The 11,199-nt window shown below is 37.2% G+C and overlaps 1 long non-coding RNA gene across 1 annotated transcript; it reads right to left on the minus strand.

The window, feature by feature from the left end:
- Positions 1–2,031: 2,031 nt before the first annotated feature.
- On the minus strand, positions 2,032–4,877 carry LOC113361267. Its single transcript, XR_003365044.1, has 2 exons — positions 4,722–4,877; positions 2,032–3,338 (listed from the first exon to the last, which is right to left on the minus strand). It is a non-coding gene; the product is annotated as an uncharacterized LOC113361267 (long non-coding RNA).
- Positions 4,878–11,199: the final 6,322 nt, after the last annotated feature.

An 11,199-nucleotide genomic window follows, 5' to 3' on the forward strand; every position in this document is an offset into this window, starting at 1 on the left:
CAATACCAAGACGTGTTTAGGTTCTCTCAGTGACAATCCAAACAACAATACACGTAACATTTATTTTCCACAAGATCGATAACACGTAATGCCTATTCTCTATGTAACCAACTATAGAAGTTGCAGCAAAAATGTTCGTTCCATCGACTAGGCGAAGCTGATATGCTTGTGACTCTTAAGCTGACACCTACGTATTCATTGTCGGTGGTTATGACACTAGCAGTTGCTGCTGGACAGGTTTAAAATACTTGGCAAATGATGTCCATGGAATAGTGAAAACCAACTGTCCGGGTCTGTCCGGATTAATCCAGGGTCTCATAAACTGAGTCGAAATTGCAGTGGGTCAGGTCAGGTCCCAAACGTGTAACATGCTGCTAGCATAGTGAAAGACATCTATATTTTGCTACCAAGCTTATATATGCTACCAAATGTGAAATCCTCGTAAATTTTTTCATTGCATATAACCAGGTAAAACCCGAAAATCAAGCATTAGAGACCGAAGTTTACTCCCCCGACCAATGCGTAACTCATTACAAAGCCCAGACGGGCACCTGATTTGGGCCAATATCTATGTCCAACATAGGTGATTGGCCGAAGAAACCCCTTAGCTTAACTTTGGCATCTGAAAAGTCTGCTCCCAGATAGGCAGCTCACTAAGACAACTCACACATAAAAGTGCTCAAAATACTCTTTGTATAACTCAATTAGATTGACTAGAGCTCCATAAGCTCTTTTGCTATGTCAGTTTAAGAAATAACACCTCTCAAAATGCCTATTTCCCTCTAAAAAAAACTCTAGCCCATTGTAGTTTGTTGTTCCTTTCTTTTTTTTTTTTTTTTTTTTTTTTTTTGTTGATCTGACTAATATGCACCAAAAACGCCCCATCAAATATTTATCCAGATTCCGGAAAAATAAAGAATAGAGTTCGGATTTGTCTCTCACGGATAGGTCGGTTCTGTCCGCCCATAGACGGAAACATCTCTCTCTATATATAGGTACCTTTTTTTGAAACATATACAGAAACCTTGCTCTTTTCTTTCCGGTGTCCTGAAGTGGTAACTTGCAGCCGTCTGTCGAGAGCGAGATTGGAGGAGACACATAAAATCAAATTTCTCTTAGGTACGTCGGTATATGATCGTGTATCCTCCGAGTGATTTTTGTTAACAGCCTGTTGAGGTTTACGGTCATTTTATTGTCCTTAATTTTTGTTCAATTTAGGTAGATTGATTGTTGAATCAGCTCCTTGACCTCTTATGAATACTGTATATCAAGTGCATGTGTGATATTTTGTAAATTCCTTCCTTTTCCTTTTCTGAAAGTTCTTGCAGTTTTTGCACCAAGCATACTAATTTTTCTGCATTCATTCCTTTCTGTACCAGACACCAATTTTGTTTTGCATCTCATTCAATGGAGGCGGACGCATTCCCTGAGCGAATTCAAAACTCTGTTCCCGTTTCTGGTGGAACCTTACCCATGCCTGTGAAATTTTGTGAGAGAATGGAAACGGAGGAGGAGCGTATGGCTCGTCAGGCAAAACTCGCTCTCTGGTTAAAGAGTGCAACTGAAGCGAGATTGTCGGGCAGGGTTCAGTGTGGGTCAATTGCACCAGGAATAAGAGAGCTTCATATAAAAGATGGTTCTGCTCACTTGGATCTGCCGAAGCAGAAGCATGAAGAGCACGTGGTTATGGAGTTAACTCGTGTCAGAATCCTTCCCAGGGTAGAAACAACACTTCTCGATGGTACCCTTACTGCCCGTGTAGACTGCTTCATATTCAGAGCCTCGTAGACGATTGATACGGTTATAAAGCATGCAGATTTAGAAAGGTGTTTCATGCGACTTGGAGACATGGATATGCCGCCTCTTTTGCTTTTCCACTTGCAGCACCCTGTCATGGTGGGAACAAAAGAGACAGAATATACAATTCTATTTGGTTCCAACCCCTGTGGCTGATACTAATGAATCTCACTTTCAAAAAATGAAATCTATTGAGGATTCAGACAACATTGAAAAAGACAAGCAAGCCAGGTATAGCGGCCGTAACGAAGATTTGAATAACTTCGTCCACAAAGTACAACAAGAACCTCAGAGTCCCGAGAGTGTGCTACCTATACATTTCCATGCACTAGAGGAGTTAGAATTTTCTGGAGAAGTTCACACAGGTGCTTCATTATTTGCCCTGATTTATGGTGCCTTGGTTTTGCTTGAAGAAGAAATACCTTCTGTTGTGATCCTGCTACGGGATATTGAGATTGTTAACCTGGCGCGTCTTGGACATGAAAAAATTGATATGACAGTCGTATTCAATGACTACGAGCGTGATGTGCTTAAAATCTGCTCTATTCCCTTAAAATTTCTCACTGGCATAAAACATCGTCTGAACAACTGGGGTGTGAAGTATTATGTTAACAGTACAAGCCCAGACTGGAGTATGTTGCTGAAAGATATCAGACAGTCCCCAAAGAAGTTTATAGATTCCGGTGGATGGGGTTCCACTTCCTTGGGTCTTGAGGATTGTCTTACTTTGGCCTACTATACGAATTCAGATTCAGATTGCCAAGAAAAATATCCAGCAGAATGGATCTGAATCCTTGGCGAGGTTGCTTCTAGAAATCCTATTTCCCATCCTTTCTGCCCACTGTCATCGGCGTTTAACTAACAATCTGATCCATATCGCATATGAAGACGTGTGAAGTGATTGCATTTTTGTTATTTGATTAGGCTGCTGATTTGAAAGGCACTGCACTTATCAAAAACGTGTTTGGTTCTCAGGAAGAATCGAAACAACAATACACGCAACGCTTATTTTTCCATAAAATTGATAGCACCTGTAACCCCTATTTTTCGTTCGACTGACAATTGAGTTGCAGCGAAACAGTATTATTGACTATGCAATTCTGCCAACTGTTTGGCCTGTCTGCCAAGATTAATCCAGGCACTCAGACAAGCATTTTATTACTTCCAAGATTAGCTCTGTGGTTGCCTGGAGCAATCTGAAGACCTGGAGCTAGGTTTATGAATGGACTACCTATGGCAAAACCATCTCCAGAAATTGCCATCTCCAGAAAAAGTAGCAGGTGGTTTAATGTGATTTGGGAGTTTGTCATTCCTCTAAGTTTCAATTGGCTAATTAAGCTACCACTATGGCCAATACATAACCATCTTCAAATTTGGGAAGACTCAATTTCTTGGATATCATTGATAATCTGTTGAACTTAGTGACATGTTGTGCATGTACCTCATGTCATTCAAAACCAAATAGTGTCGCTCCCGAAAACCTGCAGATCTCTTCTCATGCTGCAACTCGTTAAACAATTCCTCAATTTTCTTATCCTTCTCTGCCCGCAAATATCAAATATTAAATAACAAAATGTTACTAAACATAGTTGTATAATATGAAGAAAAAAACGTTGATAAAGCAAAAGCTGTATAATGAACCAAAAAACACCATGTCTTACTCAGGGAGAAAGCACCGGTGGAACAAGTATCACAAGGATAATCTGATAATTTGGCTCGAAAATTAAACTTTCAGGCAGGAACTTCAGGTCCCAAATGTGTGACATGCTGCTAGTATACAACTTAGATAAAATTGCTACCAAGCATAAACGCTACGAAATGTGAACTCCTCATAAATTTCTCCATACATATAACCAAGTAACACTTTGAGGTATATACAAGCATTGATCCAATAAAACGTAGAAGCAAGAATAGAGTAGCTATGGACAATATTCACCAGGATAGGGAAGTCGGGATAATTATGTAGGTACAAGCTGGATATTAGAGACCAAAGTTTACTCCTGTGAGCAATGTGTAACTCATTTACAAGACAATAAGGGTACCTGATTTGGTCCAATATCTAAGTCCAACATTGGTGATTGGTCGAAGAAACCCCTTAACTCAAGAATTGGCATCTGAAGAATTTTATCTAAGATATTGCTCGGCCAATAAGACAATTAACATATACAAGTACTCACCAGTGTCTTTGTATAACTCAATTAGCTTGACTGGATCTCCATAAGATCTTTCACTATGTCAGTATCAGAAATAAGTAATAACACCTCTGAAAATGCCATATTCCCTCTAAAAAGAAACTCTAGCCCATTGCAGTTTCTTCTTCTCTCTTTATGTTGATTTAACTAATCTGCAGTTATCTCCACAATTGATAATTTCTCTTGCCGGTTGCTGATTAAAACCTAAGCTACCGGAAGCATGATTCAGCTTGCTTCTTTGATTTGTACGGTTCATGTCAATGGGATGGTCATAGATCTAGTTTACTTAAAACTTTCTATTGTGATAAACTCCTAAATGAGAATTAAAAGTTTAGTTGTTCTTTCTTTCTTTCGATCGAGAACTTCATTTCTGAATTTCACATCTACTTGGCATATCCGGCAATCCATCATATAATGTGTCATCAAATTTCGTACTACCAATAGTCTTGCTTGCTTCCAGTTAGGTCCATATACATTTATACAGATACTGTTGCAACTCTACGTAACTGCTCAGATATGATTAATGGTTTCTAGGTCTAGTTTAGAACCCTGATTGAGCTAAAGATATGATTTTTTTATGAAGAAAAACCAATAACCTAAACAAAAACAAGAAAAATATAGAACCTTAACCAAGGTTCAGTCTTTAACAACTTTACCACTGAATACCAGTACTAAAAATGATTGAAAACAACAATATTATTTAAGAGAAAACAAAGATGGAGTGTTACTTACTTCGGTATCAGGGTTCCATAATTCTGATGGCCACATTTTGATCTAAAAATTCTGATATGGAAGTTGATTATGGGAATATCCAATAGACAGAGAAGAACACCAGGTTTGTGCCAATGAATGGGTAAAAGTTGGTCAAGCTAGCATTTCCGGTTTAAAAATGGTGAAAAGTCAGGTGTGGACCCTCACAACTGCCTGGCCCTACTTTTACCCATTCTCAATGTTGTAGTGCTAGGTTGACCGGGAGAAATCTCGTGGATTCTCCCGGGGTTGTAATAGGGATGGGTCCGACCTAGGGCTGTCAATGAGTCCGGGTCCTGCCGGGTACCATATTACCTAGAACCAGATCCGATTATTTTTTCGGTTCCGAGTCTTAACGGTTTCGGGTCCGGTTCCTAAATTAGTAAGCCCAAAACCGGAACCGATAAAACAACCGGTACCTAATGGTTTCGGGTACTAAACGGATATTTTCGGATCATCATAGAAATGTTCGGTGGTCGTCTGTGAAGGAAATACAGATCTTAATTGTTCAAATGTTTAATTAAGACTTAAGAGATAGCTTAAGTACACCAGTTACTAAATAATCAATTAAATCTTTGCCAGTTCTCCATAAACAACCACCCCCATCATCCGTGACCAGAAATTAGAACCATCTTCATCAATGAACATCGACATCAAGATCTATCCATCAGCTAAAATGGACTAAGGATTGAGAATGAGCAGAAGATAATCAATCAATAAGTAAATAGTCCCAAACAATTTCAAAAACTAAACAATAATTTTATCGTTATCAATCAGAAAATACCTTTGAGTGAATAAGAAATAAAGACAATTATATCTATAATAAAGAACAAACTTACAGTACAGCATTACGAATTACAAACAACTTACAAAATATAATAAATTTGAATTCAAACTTTTAGTTACAACCCATCGTTACACGTGACTTTGTAACACATGAGAAGATGGAAGTTTTGAGTGGTGAGAACGAAAACAATAAATTTGACTCGATCTCAGAAGAGAAGACGAAAGAAGAGGAGTGAGATGCGGCAAGTTTATTAGGTTATGTTCGTATGGTGAGAATAAGATTATATATATGACCCTTCACATGACGAAATTAACCCTCAGACAACTAAGATTTACAAGACCCGAATACCCGCGGGTACCCGACGGGTAGGACCCGGTTGGAACCGTTTATTATCGGGTCTTAACGGGTCTACCCGGTATGGACCCGAATTCACTAATGGGTCCAGTTTTGGACCCAGACCCGGACCCAATTTACCCGGCTTCGGACCGGGTCCGGGTATTTGGGTACCCATTGGCAACTCTGACTCCGACCGCACCCCAGGAAATTAGCAGGGCCCATCCCTATTACTGCCCGGGATAATCCACGGGATTTTTTCCTGTCAACAAATCATTTACGTTCCCAATGGTAGAAGGCATTTAGGAAAAGTTAGATTCTCTTATTGGGATTTTTGACCGGATGAATTGTGCGGTAGATGTAGCATTTCCCTTTTTAAACACTGTTATTGTACTACGGTGAGGAAATACACACAAGCAGAAAATCAACTAGTCGTATCAGCAAGACGTGGTCAACTAAGTCAGCAGGGTTTCCATCATCTAGTTCTTGGTCAAGATTTGACTTCGGACAGAATAATGTACATGTGATAACAACTAGTCACTCTGAACATATCGTCACAACAAACGCCCAAAGAATCGTCCGCCTAAAAAGAGGAGTGAATAACCTTGAGAGATGAGAATGGTTAATACCAGGCCAGTGGCGGAACTAGAAATTTAGTGTAGGGGTGTCTTTTGGGATGGACTATTTGTAGACACCTGGCTTAACCCTATTAGTTTAGACCTAATTTAATACCTCAACTGAAATAGGTAGTGAAAAATACAGATTATTTGGGCTTTTTGGGGTGGCTCAAGCCAGGTCAAGTCTGGTTGTAGTTCCGCCCCTATGCCATGCAAATTCATGGACTCACCAGAAAACATCTCATGTGAAGGGTTGGTTTCATGAGAGTTTGATGTGGTGACTAGTTAAAGAATTTTTGTTTTCTACGTTAGGACGTTTTCTATGAAAATGTACTAATGAATCCCATTAGCTAAGTGGATGTGCAAACTCGTTTTGCCACTATGGTGTAATTTATTAAAAGGTAGAATATGTTAGGCGCGACTTATGTTCCGTCGTACGATAAATCATCTATCAATAGTTGCTAAACTCTCATACACACGTCAACACTTAAGCCCCCGATGGTTATTTTTACAACAATTATATTTCCCTCAACGACTTGAGCAAGAAAGAAAAAAGACTGGCAGATTTTGGAACTGAAAAGTCAAATATGAATGGATTATGGGATTAATTTCTTTTGAGATGTTTGGAAATCGAAGTCTTTGAGTTATTTAAGGAAAGGAATTACTCCCTCCAATTCTGGAAAAGATACACCATCACTTTTTCAATTTGACCTATTTTTAGGCCAAATTGAAAAGGTGATAATATCTCTTTCCAAAAACAGAGAGAGTATATTCCTAATTATATTTAACTAGTGAAAAAGATATATAAGGAGCTACAACAAAAAGAAGAAACACACCCCTCTCATTTGGGAAAACACGTGCAACATTTTGCTTTGAGTATTTGTTTTCTTTTAGAAATCTAATTCATTCAATTTATTTGTCCCCAACTCTAACATGAATAGTTAATTTTTCTTTTAATTAGTTAAAGTTGTAGCCTAATTTTGCAAACTTGTTTCAAGTTTATTAACTAGTTTATTAATTAGTTTTGTCTCGTATTGTCGTTCACGGTTTACAGAAAGTATCACCATGTATGATTGGATGTTTGTTTAGTTAAATTTTCAATTAAATGAGTTCATATTCATATATAAAGCTAATTTACGGTTTATTAATACGGAAACGTTGATAATTCTTGAATACAAATAACATAGTGTGGTTACAAATTATGATGTTATTTTTCTTGTACTCGCATGTGAATTTTAGCAATTTGTTAAACTGACTAATCGAATATGTCAATTGCATTGATTAGCCTATTTCACTAATCTTAATTTTGAAAACGCAGGGGTACCAAGATACACCACCACTTTTTTTTAGGAAATCTGCATGGAAAAACTCAATACAACTTCGAGAGTTCAACTCAATCAAGGAATAATACCGTAGAGTTATTATCTCTCTCTTGCGACTAGAACGTTTACATAACTCACAAATATAAAACTTGCGGAATCACAAAGTTTAAGAAGAAGAGAACTTTGTGATTTCTATCTATCTTGTTCAAGTGATAAATTAACAATCGAACAAGATCAGGATACTCAAGTTATCAAGATAAAATATAACTGGACTTGGATTCACGAATCCCAATGAAGTCTTTAATAGTCGTTACACCCTAAAAAGGTTTCTGGAGAGGACGACTCTAGATACAACTAGGACACACCAAAAAGTAGTGTCAGGATTCAAATCATAGGTTGCTTTAGGTTTAAGCTAAGATAGCTTTGGAACCAATAACAATATTTACCGTTAGATGAAAACTTTGAATCTTATTCACATAAACAAGATATACACTCTGGTTAGGTAAACCGTAACCGAACCGTGTACAAAGACTATGTCCAACATGTTTAGCCGAAACTAACCGATTTGAACTTAAAAACTTAACACTCATTTTCATGAAGTACAAAGACATTGATCTTGAGTCACAATCATGTGATCAAATAAGTCTAGTGTATTTATAGAGAATTGATCAAATGCAAATTATCTCATAGAAATAATTTAATTACAATTACAATTGCAATTGAATCATAATCGATATAGTTGGTAGATGCACGAAGTACAAATACTTAAGTCGTTCGTGAATCGGCTGAGTCAAGGTACGCGGACCTGTTTGCAAACTTTAGTACGACACTAAGTTCCGGAGTTGACAGAACTTTTTCAGTTCACGTACCGGTTTGCAAACTTTGGTGCAAAACTGAGTTCCGTAGTTGACATAACTTTTTCAGTTTGCAAACTGGTTTGGAAACCTTAAGACTTTACCGGTTCCGGAGTTCACAAAACCTTTTCAGTTTGCGTACCGGTTTAGGTACTAAACTGGTTCTAGAACATAGAACTGTATTGGTTCGCATACCGGTTTGGATACTTTAACCCGGTTCCCTTACCACAGTTCCAAAATGGTTTGCATAATATTATGTATACTTATCCGGATCACGAAACAAATACATTTTCCCATGATGTGCATACGAATATGCGTATCACACAAATCTTAAAGTCGATATTATCTACTCTGAAACGTGTACAAGTACATGTAATACGACTTCATACATATAACAGCTTTCTCAGTTTGTAAGACTGATAACACTATCTTGTATTCCGAATATAGTAGTTCTATATTTCTCTAAATCAATTTGAAACATTCCTGAATAACATCAATGACACATATCACTGTTCCATGTTATTTTCAAATGATAAACTTGAATCATGATTTGGTTCCGAACAATAAATTTTTCTCCACCGAAATTGATCAAGTATAACAAATGTTCATTAAGATTAGTCATTATATTTCGAGAAATTCGTAAATTAAATAATAAATTCTCGACTCGAAATTCTTGTCTGTGCAAGCTAGTCTAATTACTTATGCGACAAACGTCCCAAGGATAGAAAAGTGAACAAATGTCCACCGAAATTGATCAAGTATGAACAAATGTCCAGTTGCTAGAGTTCTCCCTTATATAGTCTTCAAATCAAGGTTTGCAATCAATGTTACCTTGGTAAAAAAGCATTCAATATTCACCGTTAGGTGAAAACCTGATTCGACTCAAGCTAATGTCTTTCAACCGTTAGATCGAACTTAGCTTGTCACACACAAATGCAAAGTGACTTTATTTAGATATGAGTAACCGTACCTAAATGTGTGCACCTTGTTGGCTCAACAATAGTTAATCGAAGTTATCCATATCAACACTTTCATATCAACCTTATTCATCTTAACCACAACTAGTTCAAATGACTCAAATGAAACTAGTTCTAGAGTTGTTCAATTGTTTATATTCTCATGAAGTATACAAGACACAATTGAAGCAAAATCGATTTTGATTCACTCGAATCAATTCATGAACATTATATCCATGGTTTGCAAAAGATTGCATTCCTTATTATATAATTGTGTTAGTTCATGAAAAAACCGATTTTAGAACATAACCTACTCAAGTATGCAAACTGGTACGCATACCTAAGTGGCCGGAATAAGTTTGGGTTTGCCAGTATACGAACGGGTGTACCTTCCAAACTCAATTAAATCCCAGAACTTGAAACTCACGCCAGTACGTACACTGGTATGCATACTAAGTTCCTAGAATTTTATTAACCAACCAGTACGCGTACGGGTATGCATACTATGGTTCCCGGAATTGGAATATCTTGCAACAGTTAGCATAAAAGTATGCATAATGTGTTATATCCAATCATGGTTATTTGTTCTAAACTCCCATTTTAATCATTGAAACATTCTTAGAAGACAACAATAGCTGTCTCACACAAACTATTAGGTTCAACGCAATTTTCAAGTGATCGAATGATCAATAGGAAACATTCTGAGTCTACATCAAATGACTGTCTCACACAAATCATGTAAGATGTTACTAGGATCTTTTCAAATGATCATCTTTTGACTTTCGTCAAGAATATAAGATGAACTTGGTTAAAGCGAAAGCTTACCAACACATATTTCGAGAAATATGTAAGCGAGTTAAACTCAGCTCGAAATATCAAACGTGTATAATCGAAGTCTATATAGCTATACGACTTTTGTCTCAAATAGGAGATAGAGTAGATAGACTTTTGAGTGATAGATGAGTTCAAGTCTCCACATACCTTTTGTTGATGAAGTTCCACAAGCTCCCCTTAGTAGTTCTTTGTATTCAATCGATAAACACCGTGAAGTTTAATGATCAACTACACTTTTTATCCTAATCAGAGACTTAACTATAAGTAGACTAGAAATCAAGACTTATAGTTTTGACAACTAAACTTGACAACAAGCTTGAGATAGCAACGCTTGCGAGTTTGACCGAGCAGTGCTCTAACAGTAAGCTTTTCATACCATGCTCGAGGTGCTTGTTTTATTCCATATAACGCCTTTTTGAGGTTAAAGACATGATCGGGATACTCTGGACTTTCAAAACTTTAGGTTGAGAAACATATACCTCTTCCTTCAAACACCCATTCAAGAATGCAGATTTTACGTCCGTTTGAAATAGCTTAATCTTGAGAAAGCAAGCATGATCTAATAATAATCTTATAGACTCAAGGCAGGCAACAAGAGCAAAGGTTTTGTCAAATTTGACTCCTTCAATTTTTGAATATCTTTGAGCGATAAGTCTAGCCTTATTTCGTACCACTGTACCAAATTCATCTGATTTGTTCTTATATATCCATTTTGTACCAAAAATATTAATGTTATAGGGATAAGGCACGAGTTCCC

This window comes from Papaver somniferum, chromosome 3, assembly GCF_003573695.1.
Source record: "Papaver somniferum cultivar HN1 chromosome 3, ASM357369v1, whole genome shotgun sequence".
Taxonomy (NCBI): domain Eukaryota; kingdom Viridiplantae; phylum Streptophyta; class Magnoliopsida; order Ranunculales; family Papaveraceae; genus Papaver; species Papaver somniferum.